Source organism: Hyperolius riggenbachi, chromosome 9 (genome assembly GCF_040937935.1).
Source record: "Hyperolius riggenbachi isolate aHypRig1 chromosome 9, aHypRig1.pri, whole genome shotgun sequence".
NCBI lineage: Eukaryota > Metazoa > Chordata > Amphibia > Anura > Hyperoliidae > Hyperolius > Hyperolius riggenbachi.
In genome coordinates this window covers 71,377,435-71,400,332 of record NC_090654.1, presented here as the reverse complement: position 1 = coordinate 71,400,332, position 22,898 = coordinate 71,377,435, and the positions used below count along the sequence as shown (strand labels likewise).

At 46.5% G+C, this 22,898-nt stretch overlaps 1 long non-coding RNA gene across 1 annotated transcript in view; it reads left to right on the top strand.

Moving 5' to 3' along the window:
- The window catches only part of LOC137531632 (uncharacterized), a 63,695-nt gene that overhangs the window by 20,676 nt on the left and 20,121 nt on the right, over positions 1-22,898 (top strand). Inside the window, exon 2 of the long non-coding RNA XR_011023689.1 lies at positions 12,298-12,411. This is a non-coding gene — a long non-coding RNA (uncharacterized lncRNA). The remainder of the gene's footprint in view (positions 1-12,297; positions 12,412-22,898) is intronic.

Below are 22,898 nucleotides of genomic sequence, written 5' to 3'. Positions count from 1 at the left end.
TAATTTTTATGGTGCGTGTACATGACTGCCTAATTTTTCTGGCTGCACTGCGGGCAGCTGCAACAACAAAAGAAAAGGCATGTACATGCGCCCATTCCCCTTCGTGATCATTACCTTGCCGTGGTAAAGGGGCTTGCGTATCACAATGAAGCAATGACCGGCGCCTAGATGAGTGTCTCGGGGGGCACACAAAAGATAATAAGGTCGTTGCTTCATTGTGGTCAGACCAAATTTGATCAGCTGGACAGTCACTGTTCTGTCATTCAGCTACATCAGCCAGGCCGACCATATGGGCTGTAAAGCCACCAAAACCTGCACTCTCGCCATGGTGCGCACCAGTCCAGCACGGCCGTCACTACACAAACAGCTGTTTGCGGTGCGTTACACGGTGAGTTTGGTGTGTCAGTGTGAAGCAGTACCTTAATTACACTACCTGATTGATGTATACACATGCAAGATGTTTTAAAGCACTTTAGGCCTGTCATTTAGCATTCAATGTGATTTCTGCCCTTAAAACGCTGCTTTGCGTCAAATCCAGATTTTTCCCGGGGACTTTTGGCGTGTATCCCACTCCGCCATGCCCCCCTCCAGGTGTTAGACCCCTTGAAACATCTTTTCCATCACTTTTGTGGCCAGCATAATTATTTTTTTTTTTCAAAGTTCGCATCCCCATTGAAGTCTATTGCGGTTCGCGAACTCTAACGCGAACCGAACCTTCCGCGGAAGTTCGCGAACCCGGTTCGCGAACCGAAAATCGGAGGTTCGGCCCAACTCTATTAATTACCTACTGTCACCATCTCTTGTCACCACCAGTCCAGAAAAATATGTGCTGTAGGACTTCCCAGCAATGGTTCACAATGTACACAAACAGAAGGGAGATGTTGGAATCAGCCCAAAGAAAAAGCACTACCTAATACTGGGGGTACCTCTGGCTACCACTCCTGATTACCACTATACAAAGCACATATAGGGGTTATCATTACCGCTACAGCACCAATAAAGAGTTAATGCAGTGAATGAAGGAAGACCCCATGTGGGCCCCCTCGGGTTCTGGTACCCTGGTGCTGTTGCAGCCTCTGCATCCCCTGTCACTACTCCACTGTTTATAGATATTGAAGCAGTATCTGTATTTAACAAGCAGTGATAATTGTCATTGCTGGCAGACACAGCTGACTGGAGACAGCAATGCCAATGCAAGTCAATGAGAGGGATGCATCCCCTGATGCTGCTTCCTGTCAGTTACCGTGGCGTTATTGTCGCTTGTTGCCACCGTAATCCCTGCCTTGTCTCTGCTGGAAGACATTCAGTAATGCAAAGAGCATTCTTTATCACTGCAGTTTGCTGTTCCACTTTTATTTGCCGGGGTTTTATAAATACAACCCCAAAAGCACAGAGAAACTGTAAGATATATCACAGAGAATCACAGCAGGAAATTACCACTCTAATTATCTATGTGTTATACATGTATAAACTGGTCCCTGAACTGCTGAATATATACCGTATATAAACCACAAGTTTCTACATTTACATAAACACTAATACATCAATGTAGTGACCTGCCATGATTAACTAACCAGAACTGTATTAGCAATGCATTATTCTTGATATTATTTCACTTATTATTTAATATGAGTTACTGTTGGGCTTGGGAAGTTTGAGTTTAAAGAGGATCTCCAGTGAAAATAATGTACTAAAAAAGTTCTTCATTTTTACAATAATTATGTATAAATGATTTAGTCAGTGTTTCCTTGTTGTAACATCTTTCCTCTTCGCAATTTACATTCTGGTATTTATCACATGGTGACATTTTTACTGCTGGCAGGTGATGTCACTGGAAGTAGCCGCTTCTTGCTTTTTGGCAGTTGGAAACAGCTGTAAACAGCTATTTCCCACAATGCAACGAGGTTCACAGACAGGGAACTGCAAGGACCATGCTCCTCACAGTTTCCTGTGGGAGGGGTTTCACCACAATATCAGCCATAGAGAGCCCCCTGATGATCCGTTTGTGAAAAGGAAGAGATTTCTCATGTAAATTCTTGGTTACGATTTCTCTTTAAGCATAGCACATAACTTTCAGAGTGACAGTCCCTCTTTGGAACCAAATTCCTCCATCTCTCTTTCTTCCTCATTTGTCCCTCTTTCAGGACTGATGTATAGATCTATAATATATGTATTTTTCTACTGAAAAATGTGTTTAACTGACTCTAAACTTTATTCCCATCAATTAAATTGATATATTTCTTGTTTTCATATGTTAAAATGAAGGAAAACTAATGAGGACCAGTGTGGTTTGAATGATAAAACTACGTTTTGATCCTGAGTTCTTTGTGATATGCATGGCAAGGAGTATGGTGGGGCAGTGGCGTACCTAGGGAATTTGACACCTGATTATTTACAGACACCCCCCACACAATGGGAGGGGAGGGTTGACGGGTTGGGGCGCCAAACGTTTTGCTGCAAATTTTGGGGGATTTTTGGGGAAAGGGAGTCATCAGGATGTGGATGGAGCTGTTATGAAACTCTGTACTCTATACAGTGCTGCAGAAAATGTCAGTGCTATATAAATACAAAATAATTATATGGTAGGACATTAGACTATGACTATGGTATGATTACATTGTGAGCTCCTCTGAGGACAGTCAGAAAAAGGGGACATAAGAAAGAGGGAGTGTGTGTGTGTGTGTGTGTGTGCGGGGGGGGGGGGGGGGGTTGAGGCACAAGCCAGAGAGCATAGTGGGAGAGGAGAAATTGCAGGAAGACCTCTCACCAGGACTGCAAACATCACCAGTGCTGTTTGACAGGGACATGCTGTTAGAAGAAGCCACTGAAATCTGAAAAGAGGAAAGGGTCATAGAGGAAGGAAAGAACAGGGAGGATGAGCTTGGAAAGAGATAAGATTACCTGCAATCAAGCTAATCTAAATTGCCTGGAGCTTGCCTCTCTGCTCACTACAGAAGTCGGTTGTTAGCACCTGTATCACTGGCTTCTGCAACCGCAGACTTCCCTGCATTCATGGGCGTCCGCATGTCGGACAAATTGGTGTGGCTGCATCCCCTGGCCACCCGCTGAACCCCCCCGGCCGCTTCCCGGCCCAATCAGTGGCGCCCCCCCCCCCCACCCGATTCAGCGCAGTGAAGGGGGAGCAGCAGGCAGAGCAGGTGAGAAGGGGGGACGTCCCCTTTCCCTCACCTTGGGGCTCCCCTTTACTCGCTCCCCCCCTCCATAATTTAGCGGCGGGCGCAGCGGAGCAGAACACCTCCTCTATTTCGTGCATGCGAGGAAGGCTCTGTGTGCAGCTGGTCTGGTGTAGTCAGTGACGTCAGACCAGCGACGCACAGATCTCCCTCTCGCGCAGGCGATAAAGGAAGTGTTCCGCTCCGCTGCCGCCTGCCAGCCCCTTCATTATGGAGGGGGGACCGAGGAAGGGTGAGCCCCAAAGTGAGGGAAGGGGGGGAGATGTCCCCACTTCTCCACCACTGTCACAACTGGGGGGGTCCCTGTCACTACCTGAACTGGGAAGGCTCCTGTCACTACCTAAATTGGGGGGTCCCTGTCACTACCTGAACTGGGGGGTCCCTGTCACTACCTGAACTGGGGGGGCTCCTGTCACTACCTAAACTGGCGGGCTCCTGTCACTACCTAAACTGGGGGGTCCCTATCACTACCTGAACTGGGGGGTTCCTGTCACTACCTGAACTGGGGGGGCTCCTGTCACTACCTGAACTCGGGGGCTCCTGTCACTACATAAACTGGGGGGGCCCTGTCACTACCTAAACTGTGGGGTCCCTGTCACTACCCGAACTCGGGGGCACCTGTCACTACCTAAACTAGGAGGCACCTGTAACTACCTAAACTGGGGGCCCTGTCACTACCTAAACTGGAGGGCACCTGTCACTACCTAAACTATCCAGGCCAGCCAGCCCAGCATCACCACCAGCCAGGCCAGCCCAGCATCACCACCAGCCAGGCCAGCCCAGCATCACCACCAGCCAGGCCAGCCCAGCATCACTGCCAGCCAGGCCACAGCATCACTGTTAGGCCTTTCGGCCCACACATCATCCCCAAGCCAGCCCAAAACAGTATTGCCAGGCCAGACAAGCACAGCAGCCAGTAGAGGAGAATTCAAAAGCCAGGTGAGAGGTGTCCACCATATTAAGGGGGCATTCTGCCTATTTATGTAAAATGCTGTCTATTTATGCGGCTCATGACTGCTGAATTTGTCTTGTTGGGGGCCTCATGATTGCTGAATTTGTCTTGTTGGGGGCCTCATGATTTGTTGGGGGCTTCATAATTGCTGAATTTATCTTGTTGGGGGCCTCATGATTTGTTGGGGGCCTCATGATTGCTGAATTTGTCTTGTTGGGGGCCTCATGATTGCTGAATTTGTCCTGTTGGGGGCCTTATGATTGCTGAATTTGTCTTGTTGGGGGCCTCATGATTTGTTGGGGGCCTCATGATTGCTGAATTTGTCTTGTTGGGGGCCTCATTATTTGTTGGGGGCCTCATGATTGCTGAATTTGTCTTGTGTGGGGTCTCATGATTGCTGAACTTGTCTTGTTGGGGGCCTCATGATTGCTGAATTTGTCTTGTTGGGGGTCACATGATGAGACTATGGGAAAAGCTGAATCATCATCATATAAGACAATAGCATTAAACTTACTTTTTTTAGCTTTTTAAAACAGAAAATTAAAACTGAGAGGTTCTAAAAAGATGAATACATTTTTCAGGAGTAGGATGGATGAAATTGTTTATCTTCACAGTTTATTTTCAACTTGGATTTTTCCATAATTTTTATGTATGAGTTAAAACATTTGTATTTAGTTTAAAGTGAACCTCCAGACTAGTGTTGGGCGAACACCTAGATGTTCGGGTTCGCGAACGTTCGCCGAACATCGCCGCGATGTTCGGGTGTTCGCGCCGAACTCCGAACATAATGGAAGTCAATGGGGACCCGAACTTTCATGCTTTTTAAAGCTTCCTTACATGCTACATACCCCAAATTTGCAGGGTATGTGCACCTTGGGAGTGGGTACAAGAGGAAAAAAATATTTGAAAAAGAGCTTATAGTTTTTGAGAAAATTGATTGTAAACTTTCAAAGGAAAAACTGTCTTTTAAATGTGGAAAATGTCATGTTTCTTTGCACAGGTAACATGTCACCATGCAGTCATACATGTAATACAGAGAAGAGGTTCCAGGAAAAGGGACCGGTAACGCTAACCCAGCACCAGCAGCAGCGCACGTGATGGAACAGGAGGAAGAGACGCAGGAGGAGAAGGCCACGCTTTGTGAGACACAACAACCCAGGCCTTGCATGAGGACAAGAAGCGTGCGGATAGCATGCTTTTTACCGCCATGCAGTCATAAATGTAATAAAGATAAGAGGTTCAATAAACAGAGACCACGCGCCGGCAACGCTAACCCAGCAGCAGCAGACGTGATGGAACAGGAGGAGGCGCAGGAGGAGAAGGCCACGCTTTGAGACACAACAACCCAGGCCTTGCATGAGGACAAGAAGCGTGCGGATAGCATGCTTTTTACCGCCATGCAGTCATAAATGTAATAAAGATAAGTGGTTCAATAAACAAGGACCACGCGGCAACGCTAACCCAGCAGCAGCAGACGTGATGGAGCAGGAGGAGGCGCAGGAGGAGAAGGCCACGCTTTGTGAGACACAACAACCCAGGCCTTGCATGAGGACAAGAAGCGTGCGGATAGCATGCTTTTTACCGCCATGCAGTCATAAATGTAATAAAGATAAGAGGCTTCATAAACAGGGACCATCACCGGCAACGCTAACCCAGCAGCAGCAGCAGCAGACGTGATGGAGCAGGAGGAGGCGCAGGAGGAGAAGGCCACGCTTTTTGAGACACAACAACACAGGCCTTGCATGAGGACAAGAAGCGTGCGGATAGCATGCTTTGTACCGCCATGCAGTCATAAATGTAATAAAGATAAGAGGTTCCATAAACAGGGACCGGCAACGCTAACCCAGCAGCAGCAGCACACGTGATGGAACAGGAGGAGGCGCAGGAGGAGAAGGCCACGCTTTTTGAGATACAACAACCCAGGCCTTGCATGAGGACAAGAAGCGTGCGGATAGCATGCTTTTTACCGCCATGCAGTCATAAATGTAATAAAGATAAGAGGTTCCATAAACAGGGACCGTCACCGGCAACGCTAACCCAGCAGCAGCAGCAGCAGCAGCAGCAGCAGCAGACGTGATGGAACAGGAGGAGGCGCAGGAGGAGAAGGCCACGCTTTTTGAGACACAACAACACAGGCCTTGCATGAGGACAAGAAGCGTGCGGATAGCATGCTTTGTACCGCCATGCAGTCATAAATGTAATAAACATAAGAGGTTCCATAAACAGGGACCGGCAACGCTAAACCATCCCAGATGTTCATTGGTCATGTTACTTGGTTGGGGTCCTGGAGTGTTGCGTAGTCGTTTCCAATCCAGGATTGATTCATTTTAATTTGAGTCAGACGGTCTGCATTTTCTGTGGAGAGGCGGATACGCCGATCTGTGACGATGCCTCCGGCAGCACTGAAACAGCGTTCCGACGTAACGCTGGCTGCCGGGCAAGCCAGCACCTCTATTGCGTACATTGCCAGTTCGTGCCAGGTGTCTAGCTTCATGCCCGGTTTCAGGTCCAGCGGTGCCAGCCACAAATCCGTCTGTTCCTTTATTCCCCTCCAATTTTCCTCCCCTGTGTGCTGCTTATCCCCAAGGCAGATCAGCTTCAGCAACGCTTGCTGACGCATGCCAACAGCTGTGCTGCACTGCTTCCACGATCCTACTGCTGCTGGTGCTGGGTTAGCGTTTCCGGGTGAGGTACAGCTTTGAGATGCGTTGGAGGAGAAGGAGTCAGAGAGGTAGGTGCTGCTGTTGTTATCCAGTGGGAGGGACGGCGGTGCAGCTGATTGCGGCGTGGGCAACACCCGCGCCGTAGCAGGTGAGGAATCGCTGCCAGGCTCCACAAGGTTCACCCAGTGCGCGGTAAGAGAGATGTATCGACCCTGGCCGAACGCACTCGTCCAGGTGTCAGTGGTGAGGTGAACCTTGCAGGCAACGGCATTCTTCAAGCTTCGGGTTATTTTGCTGACCACGTGCTCATGCAACTCAGGCACTGCAGAGCGCGCAAAGTGGTAGTGGCTGGGAACCACGTAACGTGGGATGGACACTGACATCATGCCCTTGAAGCTGTTTGTCTCCACCACTCGATATGGCAGCATTTCGCAGGCCAGAAGCTTGGCTATGCTGGCTGTTACTGCCACGGCCCGGGGGTCATTTGCTGGCAGTTTCCTCTTGCGCTCAAACATCTCCGAGACAGACAACTGAACCGTAGGGCTGCACACCGAAGGGCTGTTGGTTGTTGTGTTTGATGAACACGGGGAGACCTCAAGAGCACTACTCCGGAAAGTGACAGTGTCAGCGTCGTCTGATGTTTGTGAATGTTGTGAACCACGCAATGGCTGGGCTACTGCTGCTGTTGAGGCGGGTCTGGTGGTGAGTCTGGTGAACCCAAGGGAGGCAGTGTTGCTGGTGGTAACCTGTCCTGCTGCGTTTGCCCACAGAGTGGGATGTTTGGATAGAATGTGGCGGCTCATGCTGGTGGTGGAGAGGTTGTTAATACTTTTCCCCCTGCTCAGGCGGGTCTTGCACACCTTGCAAATCGCCATGGTAACATCCTCAGTGCAGTCTTCAAAGAAAGCCCAGACTTTGGAGCACCTGCCTTGCTGGCGATTTCTGTTTGCGCCTCTTTTGCCTCTCACTTGAACTTCCACGCTTGTGGTGCCTGAAATTGCGCGCCCCCTACCAAGGCGAACTCGTGCAGCAGTGGGTTCTTCAACAGACTCATCTGTGCTGCTGCTACGACGGCGATGTTCTCGTTCACAAACAAAATCTGGGTCTATGTCCACATTGCCCATACTCTCCTCTTCCATCTCCTCAAACTCGTCATATGTCATTGTGGGGGGCCGCCGCCGTGGAGTAGAGCTCCCCAGAACAACCTCTGCGCAGCTCACTCCAACGTCGTCTGGTTATCTGGCAGTTGTGTGCGTGGTGTTGCTGCCGGTTGTGTCAGCTTTGTGCCCACTGGATCCTTGTAACTGGCTGAGGACTCGGACCTCGTGCGTGATGTGCTGGTGCTGCTTAACCCACTGCTGGACGCTTGAGAGGTCATCCAAGTAATTATCTGGTCCTGTTCTTTTGGATCTGTGAGGGTGGTTGTCCTGGACAACATGGGCGGTATTGAGTGGGTTTTCTTGGGTGCTCCCCTGTGGCCTGTACGTGAACCGTCAGGGGAAACACCTCTTCCCTTGCCCCTCCCTCTTTCACCGTATTTCTTCCTCATTTCACTTATCCTTAAAGTACACGCTGACTGGCAGCAGTACAGTGGCAGTACAGAAATGCTATACAGTGGTGGGTGAGCGGTGTACCACTATTGCCAGCAGCGACACAGAGCACAATGCTATACAGTGGCGGGTAAGCGGTGTACTACTGTTCCCAGCAGACACAGAGTGGCAGTAAACACAATGCTATATAGTGTGGCTGAGCCGTGTTCACAGAGTGGCAGTAAACACAATGCTATATAGTCTGCTATATAGTCACCCCGAACGGGGTGATGTTCTGCAGAACCCGAACAGTGGCGAACACTGTTCGCCCAACACTACTGGGAACGCAGATTTTAGTACCTAAACACACGATACAACATGTTTTCCGGGGTCGGACTCTGAGGCACATACAGATGGTCCCGATCATCATCCTCATCATACAACTCTTCTCCTGAGTCCGACCCACCCACCACCTCTGCCACCCCAACATCCCCAGACACAGACCCCTCATCGTCCTCAACATTAACTTGGGATGCTGGCCTGAGCCAGACCTCCTCCTCCACATCAGGCCCCATCATCTCCTCAATGGCAGCCCTCATTAATCGCTCTTGCGACGGACCGATGGACACAACGTTCTCCTCCGGGGAGGGCTGCTGCTGACCACTGGCTGCTGGGGTGGATGTTATAGCTTGCGTGGGGCGTTGGCTGTTGCTGTTGTTGGGAGTGCTGCTCACAGCGGAGGTCTCTGAGGAACTCATGGTGAGCTCATATAGTGGTTGGCGGTGAGTGGAGTATTACTGATCCCAGCAATATACACACTGACTGGCAGAGTACGCAATGCTATATAGTGTGGCTGAGTGGTGTACACAGAGTGGCAGTAAACACAATGCTATATAGTCTGGCTGAGCGGTGTACACAGAGTGGCAGTACACACAATGCTATATAGTCTGGCTGAGCGGTGTACACAGAGTGGCAGTACACACAATGCTATATAGTCTGGCTGAGCGGTGTACACAGAGTGGCAGTAAACAATGCTATACAGTGTGGCTGAGCCGTGTACACAGAGTGGCAGTAAACAATGCTATATAGTCTGGCTGAGCGGTGTACACAGAGTGGCAGTACACACAATGCTATATAGTCTGGCTGAGCGGTGTACACAGAGTGGCAGTAAACAATGCTATATAGTGTGGCTGAGCCGTGTACACAGAGTGGCAGTAAACAATGCTATATAGTCTGGCTGAGCGGTGTACACAGAGTGTCAGTACACACAATGCTATATAGTGTGGCTGAGCGGTGTACACAGAGTGGCAGTAAACAATGCTATATAGTGTGGCTGAGCCGTGTACACAGAGTGGCAGTAAACAATGCTATATAGTCTGGCTGAGCGGTGTACACAGAGTGGCAGTAAACAATGCTATATAGTCTGGCTGAGCGGTGTACACAGAGTGGCAGTACACACAATGCTATATAGTCTGGCTGAGCGGTGTACACAGAGTGGCAGTAAACAATGCTATATAGTGTGGCTGAGCGGTGTACACAGAGTGGCAGTAAACACAATGCTATATAGTCTGGCTGAGCGGTGTACACAGAGTGGCAGTACACACAATGCTATATAGTCTGGCTGAGCGGTGTACACAGAGTGGCAGTACACACAATGCTATATAGTCTGGCTGAGCGATGTACACAGAGTGGCAGTACACACAATGCTATATAGTCTGGCTGAGCCGTGTACACAGAGTGGCAGTACACACAATGCTATATAGTCTGGCTGAGCCGTGTACACAGAGTGGCAGTACACACAATGCTATATAGTCTGGCTGAGCCGTGTACACAGAGTGGCAGTACACACAATGCTATATAGTCTGGCTGAGCCGTGTACACAGAGTGGCAGTAAACACAATGCTATATAGTCTGGCTGAGCGGTGTACACAGAGTGGCAGTAAACACAATGCTATATATAGCATGGCTGAGCGAGGTACACAGTGGCAGTACACACAATGCTATATAGTCTGGCTGAGCGGTGTACACAGAGTGGCAGTAAACAATGCTATATATAGTGTGGCTGAGCAAGGTACACAGTGGCAGTAAACAATGCTATATATAGTGTGGCTGAGCGAGCGGTGTACTACTGTTCCCAGCAGCGACACACAATGACTGGGGGGACCCTGGCTAGCATGGCTGGAGCGCGAACTACCCTGCCTGACTACCCAAAGCTAAGCCCACAGAGAAATGGCGGAGATATGACGTGGTTCGGGTATTTATTTACCCGAACCACGTGACCGTTCGGCCAATCAGAGCGTGTTCGGGTCCGAACCACGTGACCCGTTCGGCCAATCACAGCGCTAGCCGAACGTTCGGGGAACGTTCGGCCATGCGCTCTTAGTTCGGCCATGCGGCCGAACGGTTTGGCCGAGCACCATCAGGTGTTCGGCCGAACTCGAACATCACCCGAACAGGGTGATGTTCTGCAGAACCCGAACAGTGGCGAACACTGTTCGCCCAACACTACTCCAGACTAAAAATCTACTCAGCAGCACTGGAAAGGCTGCTTGGTGTTTATTTAACAGTTTCACAGCATCAGAACTATGTTTCTCTTATACAAGCCTCATTTTTAGCTGCACAGAAGAAAACTGCCCGGGCATTTTTCCCCTGATGCTGTGCAAAGCATGATGGGATTTCTGATGTTGTTGTTCTCATTCTGCCGTTTTGGTGCAATTTTTTTTTTTTTACATTTTGAATTTGACTTTTGAAGCCTAGCACATGCAGCTGGGAGGGGTTATCAGGACACAGGACAGTTGGAACTATGTCTTATGCACCCTGTCACCTCCTTTCAACCAAAAAGATGGCTGCCCCCATGACAAAGATGGCAGCCCCCATGAATCACAAACATTTGCCTGTTCTTTTAAAACAGGGTAGGTAAAAAATTATATTACCTATCTATTCCAATTAACATAACCAATTAATGACAGTATGTTTGTTTAGGCTAAAGTTCCCCTTTAAATTGCCGTGTTGGCACTTTGCGATAGATAAGTGACTTTTGGGTTGCAGTTTGGGCACTCGGCCTCCAAAAGGTTCACCACCACTGTCCTAGTCTAATGTCCCACCATTGCTAAGTTCATGTAAATTTGGCTCCACCGGTGACCACACCCACATTCTGGTCCATGACCACACCCATCTTATCGGTGCGGCTACGCGCGCCGAACAACGTACCCCCAATTTTTGCCATCATTTTCCCCCACTCCTCCCCCCCCCCCCTGAAAAATGTTCTGCGGACGCCCACGCCAGAAAGGGTGCTACATCTAGTGCAGGAAGTAGTACAGTCCCCTGCACTGCCTTCTGCCATTTTCCCAAATGTTGCCTAAACTATGAAAAAAGGTCCCAGGTGGAAGAACAGTGACTGAGCACCACAGCGGCACCCCTAGCCATGGCTACACCTGGGGCTGTGAGCCACCTGCAGCCTTATGGTAGGTACGCCACTGGGTGGGGCATGGTTAAAGTTGTGGCAGGGGCATGTTAAAGTGTCCCTCTTTCTTATCTTACTCAAAAAGTTGGAAGGTATATTTAAGATACAATAAATGGGAGAAGTACAACCTCATACATATGGTAGATTAAACTTAACCGATTCGAACGAGAATCTGGTGTGTGTACAACAGCCCACAATGCTCCCTGATGCAATTTGGCGGTTAAGAGCATTGTCTTCCCTCTTCACTCCACCAGCCACATGTCACTCTTGTGCTGCTCCACCCTGGACATCGTTGATTCAACATTCTCCCTTCAGAGAACCATGGCCACCCAAACCTCCAGGCACAGGAACACCTTCTTTCTCCAAGCTGTCCATCTTCTGAACTCAGTCCCCTGCCTGATCCCCTGGTCTCTCATTTCTGGATTGCTGTTGGTTTTATTGTCATTATTGTTGTATCACTTTGCATTATCTACATCGCTCTGTTTAATTATACTAGTGTTGCCAAGCCTCCGTGGGGAGAAAAAACAATTCCAGATATGACCCTGATCGTACTTGGCGAATGAAACTGATTTTGATTCTCTAGACCATCCGAAGACTTCCCACTATTGAGGTAAGTATATAACTTTTTATTTAACTATATCAGCTTTCCTTTAAAGAACAAGCGACACCCATACTAACCTAGAAATAAAAAACACATACTGTATATAAGTAGATAAATACTACTTCTACTTACATAACAGATGTATTGTGCTATCCATGTAATCAATCCTGTGAATTTTACAAAGGAAAAGCAGAAAATTCTATTCTAGGCAGTGGCCATTTTGCCAAGCATCATATCCTTCCTGACTCTTGTTTCCCCCTCCCCCCTCCCTTCTCTTGCTCATTGTGTATTCATTAGCTGCTCTCCTCCCAGAGTCTTTAGACACTCCCACTGAAGTGTACACTAGCAACTTCACTGTTTTTTTTTTTGTTTACACATCCAATCACTGAGTCACCTCAGCCTTGCTTGTAAACACAAGTAATCAGAGGGAGTTTCTGATAAGCAGCAAGGCAGGGAAATAAATGGAAGAGGAGGAATATATTATAGATAAAATAACTCCTAGCATTCAACTCTTTGGCACTGTTTGGCACTAGGGCCAGTGCTCCTAAAGTATGTCATAACTCCAAACAATAATAGCAGAAAAAGTTTTGAATGCAGGATTAGCATCTTTATCACTTAATACATTTAGAACAGTTGCTGTTGAAATTTGATTTTTATGGTGACAATACCGCTTTAAAGAGGAGCTGTCAGCCATACTATCTCAGAAAAAAACCATATATAAGTAGATAAATACTTGCTCTACTTACATAACATATGTACTGCACAGTCCACATTTGAATTTTATGGATTTTTCTATAGAGAAAATCCTTCTTAGGATACTCCATCTTAACTGTGTCTATTTTGAAGGCAATCCTGGTGTAATTTTCTCCCTTACTCTCCTCTGTCTGATTGTGTATGCATTGCCTGCCCTCCTACCAGTCTTCAGGCACTCCCACCCAGCTCTGCAATAGAAAGTGCATTGTCTCAGCATGAGAAATATTGGCCAATCAGAGAGGAACAGAGTTGTGGGAGGGGAAAACAGGAGGGAAAGAGGCTTCAGCCAATCAGGCTGCATTAATTAAGTCTGAGGGGAAAGTAAAGCAGCAAAAAAAGACAACCCAGCATGCCCTGCAACTTCCTTTGTGCGGCAGATGTACCAATTAAGAGCCACGGAAACTTAAGAATGTTGTTTTATGGATAAGAAAACTAAAAATGATTTGTAACTTTTGGATTGCCTGGTTAGAATCCTTATTACTTGTTTACCAGATAAAAATAAAGAATTGATTTTTTATTTTATTCCCCACAATTACATTTTAAATAGTGGCTTAGTTCATATCATTTGATTTTTTTTCCTAATGAAAGTAAGGTCTCAGTTTAAAGGGAACCCAAAGCAAGAGAGATATAGAGGTTACCATATTTATTTTCTTTTAAACCATGCATATTGCCTGGCTATCCTGCTGATCCCCAGCCTCTAATACTTTTAGTTATAGAGCCTGAACAAGCATGCAGATCAGGTGCTCTGACTGAAGTCTGTCTGGATTAGCCACATGCTTGTTTCAGGTGTGTGATTCAGACACTGCTTCATCCAAAGAGATCAGCAGGATTGCCAGGAAACTGATATGGATTCAAAGTAAATACTGTAAATATGTAAGCCTCGCTTTAACCCCCCTTTAAAGTACATCTTAAGATATGGTAGCTGACATATTTATTTTCTTATTAAACAATACCAGTTGCCTGGCTGTCCTGTTGATCTCTTTGGTTGCAGTACTGTCTGAATCACTCACTTGTGGCTAATCCAGCCAGACTTCAGTCAGAAACACCTGATCTGCATGCTTGTTCAGGGTCTATGCCTAAAAGTATTAAAATTCTTAGAATTGTTTAAAAGGAAATAAATATGTCAGACATCTTATCCCTCTTAGTTCAGGTGTAGTTTAAGCAATCTCCAAAGCCAGATATAATTGGGGATACAGAGGGCCTCAGAACTGTGAAACAGCGCTATCCAGAATAACTGTTTACATTATACTGGCTGGGCATCAGGACGTCCCTGAAAATTATTTTGAAATGCTGGCAAGTGCAGAAATAGATGTGTCACCAACAGCAGCCAATCAGACTGCAACTAATGCCGGCTGGACGGCGGCGGTAAACATTTCGCTAGTCACTGTGAATCCTCCTTGCAATTCCTCCACTACTCCAGTGATACAAATAATTTTCTGTCCTTGGGAAAATATTCTCTCCTCCGGCGAGATCCGAATCGCTGTACGCTGTTCCGTTCGTACTTGGCGACTTCAGCTGATCCTCAACGGCTTGGACAGAATGGCTTAAGGACACAGGAGGCAACATGTCTTTCCATTGTGAGGAAGGGGGGGAGACATAACACACCCCCTCCCTCGGCTTGTGTATTCCCATGACTAAGCAGGGGACAAAGCAGCAATTAACCCCTTCTCGTCACAGGGAGAGAGGCCAAGCAAGGGGCAGGCCATGGCACTGGTGCTACTACACTGGCATTGGTTAAACCTCAGGCCTGCAGTCTGTACTATATAGATATACTAAGTTACAAGCAATCCACTGCTTGTATTGCTAATGCACTGTGGCTGACCTGCCCGTTGGGCTTGTGGAGATTCAGCAAGTGTGTTGTGCATCGCTCTGCGGCTCTGTATACAAGGACACTGGCAGAGGTATAGGCGTCCATGTGTAAAAGTGAAGCTATATATGGGTGGAGGTGACAGAGGGCAGCAACCACATGTAACACGCATTAAATGCTGCAAGCGCAATTTTTTGTACTTTATCTTTGCAGGTCGGTGACCGAAAACAGTTTTTTTTTTCTACTCTCCAAAAGTTTTAGCCTCACAGAAAGAGAGAGGACTCAAGACTTATTAAAGAGAGAGGACTCAAGACTTATTAAACATTTTTGTATCAGAGTGCAGGGAAACAGCAGGGGGGGCCACTGGCAGCATCCCCCTGTGCTGCTGAACGCACCACGCCGAAGAGCGCAAAGAAATGGTAGGCCACTCAATAAGGCTGATAACAAACATGTAAGGGGCCCATTGTTAGGGGAAGCATGAAATGTAGGGTCCTATTACCAGCAGAAATTTGTGCCGAAATGTGAAGGCACCCAATAAATAACGCTATGAAATCTGTAGCTACCAAGCACCTATTGTTTGTAGCCACAGATTTCAGAGCGAGGGGCATGGCGCAAGTTATGTAAAGGCGTCAGAATTTCACACTATAAACAATAATTTGTATGTGTGACTATGGGTGATAATTATTGTTTTTTGGGGGAGAGGGGGGATTGAGGTGGGGAAAGGGGGGATTTAAGGTTAGACGTGGGAGGTTGTTTTTAAGGTTAGCCATAGGGAGTGGGGAAATGGGTTAAGGTTAGCCAGGGGTGGGGGGGTGGGGGGGAGAGGGGGGTTAGGTTAGCTGTAGGGAGGGGTAAAAGAGGAACTCCAGAGAAAATAACATGATGAAAAAAAGTGCTTAATTTGTACAGTAATTATGTATAAATGAATTAGTCGATGTTTGCTCATTGTAAAATCTTTCCTCTCCCTGATTTACATTCTGGAATGAATCAAATGGCAACATTTTACTGCTGGCAGGTGATGTCCGTGGAAGGAGATGCTGCTTGCTATTTTGGCAGTTGGAAACAGCTGTTTCCTAAAATGCAACAAGGCTCCCACAGTCAGGACCTCAGAGCTGTGTGGCTCTGCCGCTGACATCACACTGTGGGAGTGATTTCACTACAAAATCAGCTAAATCCCAATATTAGCTACTGATTGGGATGAATTTGGTTATGGTCTCTCTTTAAGGTTAGCTGTTGGTGTGGGGGGGGGGGGGGGGGGGGTGGTTAAGGTTAGCCGTGAGGGGTGGTTAAAGTTAGGCATTAGTGGTGGTATGGTTCAGTGTGAGAATATATTATTTAGCAATATTTTATGTAAGTTAATGCAATGGGCTTTTCCAAGTGCTTGTGATTTGAAAAGCTCTTGCTAATGTAATGCTATGTGTGTGTTCTTACTTGAGCGATGTGTTTTTTTTTAACCACTTGAGGACCGCGGTCTTAAACCCCCCTAAAGACCAGGCCATTTTTAGCAAAATAGGCCACTGCAGCTTTAAGGCCTCGCTGCAGGGCCGCACAACTCAGCACACAAGTGATCCCCACCTCCCTGTTTTCTCCCCACCAACAGAGCTTTCTGTTGGTGGGGTTTGATCGCTCCCCCAATGTTTAACTATTTTTTTGTAAATATTTGTTTATTTTTTAAATAAAAATGCCTATTTTTTAAATTAATTTTGTAACCCTCCCTCTCTTTGCCAGCCAATCAGCCTGAACGGCTGTCATAGGCTTTAGCCTATGACAGCCAATCACTTGTTTGCCTCCCAGGGGGATCCCAGTACAGCGCTGCTTTAGATCGCACCGCTGTACAGACTTTTAGATGGCGGTTTCGCTGTCTAACAGTCTCCGAGCGGCAATCGCCGCTGGGAGGCTGAAGGTCGGAGCAGAGCTCCATCATCAGAGCGGAGATGCGTGCACATTTTTTATAGTCCCCCCCTCCCTCCCCCCACTAGCCAATCAGCATGATCAGCCTGTCATAGGTTTCAGCCTATGACAGCCGATCACTTCCCTGCTTCTGGAGGGGACAGCCGTGCCACCTGGCCGTTCCCAGTACAGCGCTCCCTTAGATCGCAGCGCTGTACAGCAATAAAAGACAGCGGTTTCACCATCTAACAGTCTCCCAGTGGCGATTGCTGTCCTCGCAATTAATGAATTGCTTAATGGGGAAACTGCGTCAGTTTGAGGTCGACGTGGCGACCCGGGTTCGTGTATGTACTTTACAATAGTGACATGTCCTCACTCCACATCTGTGTGAGCACGACAAATTCAACCAGATAGACGACCTGGTTCGAGACTCATACAGACTAGGGGATAATGATTGTGCCAAAGTTGGAGCCGCCTGCTTGCAAAGCGTACCCCCTGTTGAAGGACACTGCGCAAATCCTCATCGCCCTCCAAAACCGGGAGGTATTTTTTAAGGATGGACACAATTTTTTCGAATTCGACACTATAAGTTGTTACAAACGTCGGTTTATAAGCCTTAGCATTAGCGTCCAAGTCCCCTATGTTTTTAAGTAATTGGTCCCTACTTTTAGAGTTGGCCCTAGTTTTTGCCCTGTTAATCATCCAATAAGGGTACCCTCTCTCCTTTAGTCTGGCTCCTACTATCTCAAACTGCTCTCCGAGCCAAGCCACCTTCGAGCAATTACGGCAGATCCTGGTGAATTCACCAACAGGAACCCCCCGTATGGTATGCTTCGGATGGCAACTGGTTGCCCGAAGGGTAGTGTTTCCACTACACGGCTTACAGAAAGTCATTGAGTGCACCCTCCCCTCAATGGAGTCGTCAACTAAGGTTACATCCAGACAATCAATCGAGCCCACCCCCCAATTGGAGGTGAACTGTAAATTAAAGGTATTAGTATTTAATTCACTCATAAATAAAGGGATGTCCTTAGGTCTGCCCTTCCATATCAAGAGAAGGTCATCAATGTACCTCCCGTACCACGCAACATCCCCCAGACGGCGGCTCCCACACCCAAAGATTTGGCACTCCTCCCACCACAGGGGCAAACGCAGGATTTTTAAGGGGGGGGGGGGGGTTCCTGAAAGGTCCAGAAGCACGTATGTCCCCGAGTGCTTCCGAATACAGGTGGCTCCATACTGCCCATGCACAAAAGTGCGCTGGCGTATTACGGAGCTGCCTATCTTTGGAAGTACTCAAGGACACAAGTGTTTCTGAGGGCTTCTGGTAGAAGCAAATGTGAACGGGGGACAGCGCTGGAACAACTCCCCAAGAGAGGAACAGGAGATAGACTTAGCTTGGACAATTCAGTGGAATATGCTACATAGTGTCACATAGCGCAAGCGATACCCATATGATGCAGGGATATATGCATCTGCGGAAGATGGCGGCGCTATATAAATACTAAATAATAATGTTTTGCCTCACCAGGATTGCACTTTTATTTAGCTTTCCTGTATGACAAGAACACACAACCAGCTCTAGGGGAAAGGGGAAACAAAGGTGAATGAAGGAGGGCTGGTGCACACCAAGAGTGCTTCTGAGCGTTTTTCAAATCAACAGTGATTTGAAAAGCGCTTGGCTAATGTTACCCTATGTGGGTGTTCCCACAGCAGCGTTGTGACTTTTTCAAAATCGCAGGTATTCTGCATGTAGCATGTTTTTGAGCAATTCATTCAAAAATCGCTCTGAAAATCACTTCACAAAATCACACTCACAAATTGCTAGCGATTGCTATTGTCATTTTGTCGTGCACTAGCCCAGAGAGAGGAGGAGTGGAGAAATTGAGAATAGCCTGAGATGGAGCAGAGAACTTATCTGTATTGCAGTCCCACATCACACAGGCTACTTGCCTGTAATCGGACTCCTGTCCCTGTCAGTCTCTCACACAAGTCAGAAAGAAGCCCTCCTGGAGTCTAGGGACTGTCAAAAACTTTTCAGCTTGTTAAACACCTTACCCACACATGCAGTCATTATAACAATGGGGAGAGACCAGACAGATGTTTGCCTACAGACCCTGAGTCCAGGCAAGCTCTGTATCATGCTGTGCATATTTACCAGCTTGCCTGCACTCTAATTTCATCATGTCTGACACTTCTGTGCTGTGGAGAGTCCGGGACTCCATAATCAACATTCTCTCACTGCAGGCTGCATCTTCTTGTGAGGGAAGCTGGGCTGCCTCTCTCATTCTATTAGCTGGAGGGAGGCACCAGAAGTAAGAAGGGAGGGAGAATGAGGCTGTTTATATTATGCGGGCTTCCCTGGCTGAATACACAGCTCAGTGCAGGGGGGAGGTTCCAGACACCCGGAATAGCCCCCTCAGTTCGCCAGTGCACCACCCTATATAGAGGTTGGACAGAGACGGAGAAAACTTCGCCCCCATGGAGGCGCCACACCTCTGGAGGTAGAAGCCGCCATCAAACATGAAATAATTGCGGGCCAGGAGGTACTTGATGGCCAGGCAAATAAAGGTTGTTAAATCCTCAGTATAGACAGAGTATTTCTCAAGATGATGTTCAATTGCCCTAATGGCCAAATTATGGGATATGCATGAATACAAAGCTTTAACATCAATGGTCACCCACACATAATGGTCTTTCCAAGGTAAGCCCTCCAAACTTGCAAGGAGGTGTTTTGTATCTCTAATGAACCCTAGAAGCCTCATCACAAGTGTTTGTGAAACACTGCGTATGCAAAGATCAAAATTGCACACAAAACAGTCCAGCAAAGCAAAATAATGTTTCTATTAATCATATGATTTTTCAAGGTTACAGATGCAGTACCACAGTTTCCAAAAATTACTCAGTTAAAGCAATGGCTGTCATTTGAGAAAGGCCTGAGCCTGATACTTGGTTGCCAAGAGATACATGTGTACTTAGAGCCATGTTTGAGGTTTATTACCCTCAAAAATTCTACAAAGATGTTAGCTAAAGAACATATTTAAACTCTTTAAATGTCTGGAAAAGATCAATGTTTGGAAAAAAAATCAAAAAAGGCATAAGACAGATTGAGAAATCCCTCCCTGTCTGCAGCTGATAAAGCCTAAAGGCTTGCCTAATTCCAGTCCAGGATTGCAACGTGGCGAAATGCAAATCTAACCATTCCAAAACTTTAGCCTCTTATTTATATTTTACTAGCTGATGACCCGGTGTTGCCCGGGTATGTATTAGGCTGGTGTTGGCTGCGCCCACTTTTTCTAACCCTAACACACAATTACTCAATGACCAAGTTTGTGAGCTCTGGCATCAATAAATCAATAATTTGTATATTCCCATAGAAATTAAACAAATCAGATTGGCTGTTTGTGAGTGACTCCACCCCTCTCCAGCATTTGAACCCCAGTCACCCAATAACTAACTGTAGCAGGTTTGAGACATCTCCTATTAACAGTGTAAAAATGGCAGCAATTTAAATATTCCCCTTGAAAATAAACAGGTGAATTTTGATTGGCTATTATAGGCTCCACCCATTTCCCTGAATATTAATCTCAGTCACCCAGTCACCATCTAGGCATAGTTTGAGAACCCTGCCATTAACAGTGTAAGAAGGCCTGCAGTTTATATTTTCTCAGTGAAATTTGTTTTTGGCTCTGCCCAGTTTTTGTAACCTGGACACACAGTCACTCAATGACCAAGTTTGTGAGCTTTGGGGTCCTTGGCATCAATAACTTGTATTTTCCCACTAAAACAAATCTGATTGGCTGTTTGTGGCTCCGCCCCATTTTCTGAATTTGAACCCCAGTGACCCAATAACCAACTGTATCAAGTTTGAGGCTTGTGCCATTAACAGTGCAAGAATGGCAGCAAATTAAATATTCCCCTTTGAAAATAAACAGGCGAATTTTGATTGGCTTTCTTAGGTTCCAGCCAAGTGTCAAGTTTGAGAACCCTGCCAATGACAGAATGGCTGAAATCAATTTACCAAATCTGATTGGCTGTTTGTGGCTCCATCCCCATTAGTGAATTTGGACCCCAGTCACCCAATGACTGACTGTATCAGGTTTGAGGCATCTGGCATTAACAGTGTAATGGTAGCAATGTAAATATTCCCTTTGAAAAATCAATAGGTGAATTTTGATTGGCTGTTGTAGGCTCCACTCACTTTTCTGAATCTTAATCTCATTCACCTCCCACTTTCTAAGTATTAATCCCAGTCACCCAGTGGCCAACTGTGTCAAGTTTGGGAACCCTGCCATTAACAGTGTAAGAATGGTTGCAGTTTATATTTTCCCATGTAAAAAATGTAGTTGTTGGCACCGCCCACTTTTTCTAACCTTGACATACAGTCACTCAATTATCAAGTTTATGGGCTTTGCGTCCTTGGTATCGATAATTTGTATATTCCCATTAAAATTAAGAAAATTTGATTGGCTGTTTGTGGCTCCACCCCTTTCTGAATTTGAACAACTGTAGCAGGTTTGAGGCATCTGCTATTAACAGTGTAAAATGGCAGCAATTTAAATATTCCCCATGAAAATCAACAGGTGAATTTTAATTGGCTGTTGTAGGCTCCACCCATTTTCCTGAATATTAATCCCAGTCACCCAGTGACCAACTGTGCAAAGTTTGAGAACCCTGCGATTAACAGTGTAAGAATGGCTGCAGTTAATATTTGACAAGTAAAATTTGGTTTTGGCTCCGCCCACTTTTTGTAACCTTGACACACAGTCACTCAATGACCAAGTTTGTGAGCTTTCAGGTTCCTGGCATCATAAATGTGTGAATGGAAGCTGTTTATCCAGCAAGGAAATCTGATTGGCTGTTTGTGGCTCCATCCCCATTAGTGAATTTGGACCCCAGTCACCCAATGACTGACTGTATCAGGTTTGAGGCATCTGGCATTAACGGTGTAATGGTAGCAATGTAAATATTCCCTTTGAAAAATCAATAGGTGAATTTTGATTGGCTGTTGTAGGCTCCACTCACTTTTCTGAATCTAAATCTCATTCACCTCCCACTTTCTAAGTATTAATCCCAGTCACCCAGTGGCCAACTGTGTCAAGTTTGGGAACCCTGCCATTAACAGTGTAAGAATGGTTGCAGTTTATATTTTCCCATGTAAAAAATGTAGTTGTTGGCACCGCCCACTTTTTCTAACCTTGACATACAGTCACTCAATTATCAAGTTTATGGGCTTTGCGTCCTTGGTATCGATAATTTGTATATTCCCATTAAAATTAAGAAAATTTGATTGGCTGTTTGTGGCTCCACCCCTTTCTGAATTTGAACAACTGTAGCAGGTTTGAGGCATCTGCTATTAACAGTGTAAAATGGCAGCAATCTAAATATTCCCCATGAAAATCAACAGGTGAATTTTGATTGGCTGTTGTAGGCTCCACCCATTTTCCTGAATATTAATCCCAGTCACCCAGTGACCAACTGTGCAAAGTTTGAGAACCCTGCGATTAACAGTGTAAGAATGGCTGCAGTTAATATTTGACCAGTGAAATTTGGTTTTGGCTCAGCCCACTTTTTGTAACCTTGACACATAGTCACTCAATGACCAAGTTTGTGAGCTTTCAGGTTCCTGGCATCATAAATGTGTTAATGGAAGCTGTTTATCCAGCAAGGAAATCTGATTGGCTGTTTGTCGATCTGCCCCTTTTGGTGAATTTGAATCCCAGTCATGCAATGACTGACTGGTGCAAGTTTGAAGCCTCTGCCATCAACATTGTAAGAATGGCGCAGTTTCAATACTCCCCTTGAAAATCAATAGGTGAATTTTGATTGGCTGTTGTAGGCTCCACCCACTTTTCTGAATCTTAAAGAAAACCTGAACTGAAAATTAAAAGTCAAAATAAGCATACACAAGTCATACTTACCTTCCATGTAGTCTACTCCTCAGTGTCTTTCTCCTCGCGTCCTGTTTGTTCACTGTGATCAAGGGAATTTTCCGTCCTCCATTTTGAAAATGGCCATTACCCATAACAGCTTTCTGGTCAGCACA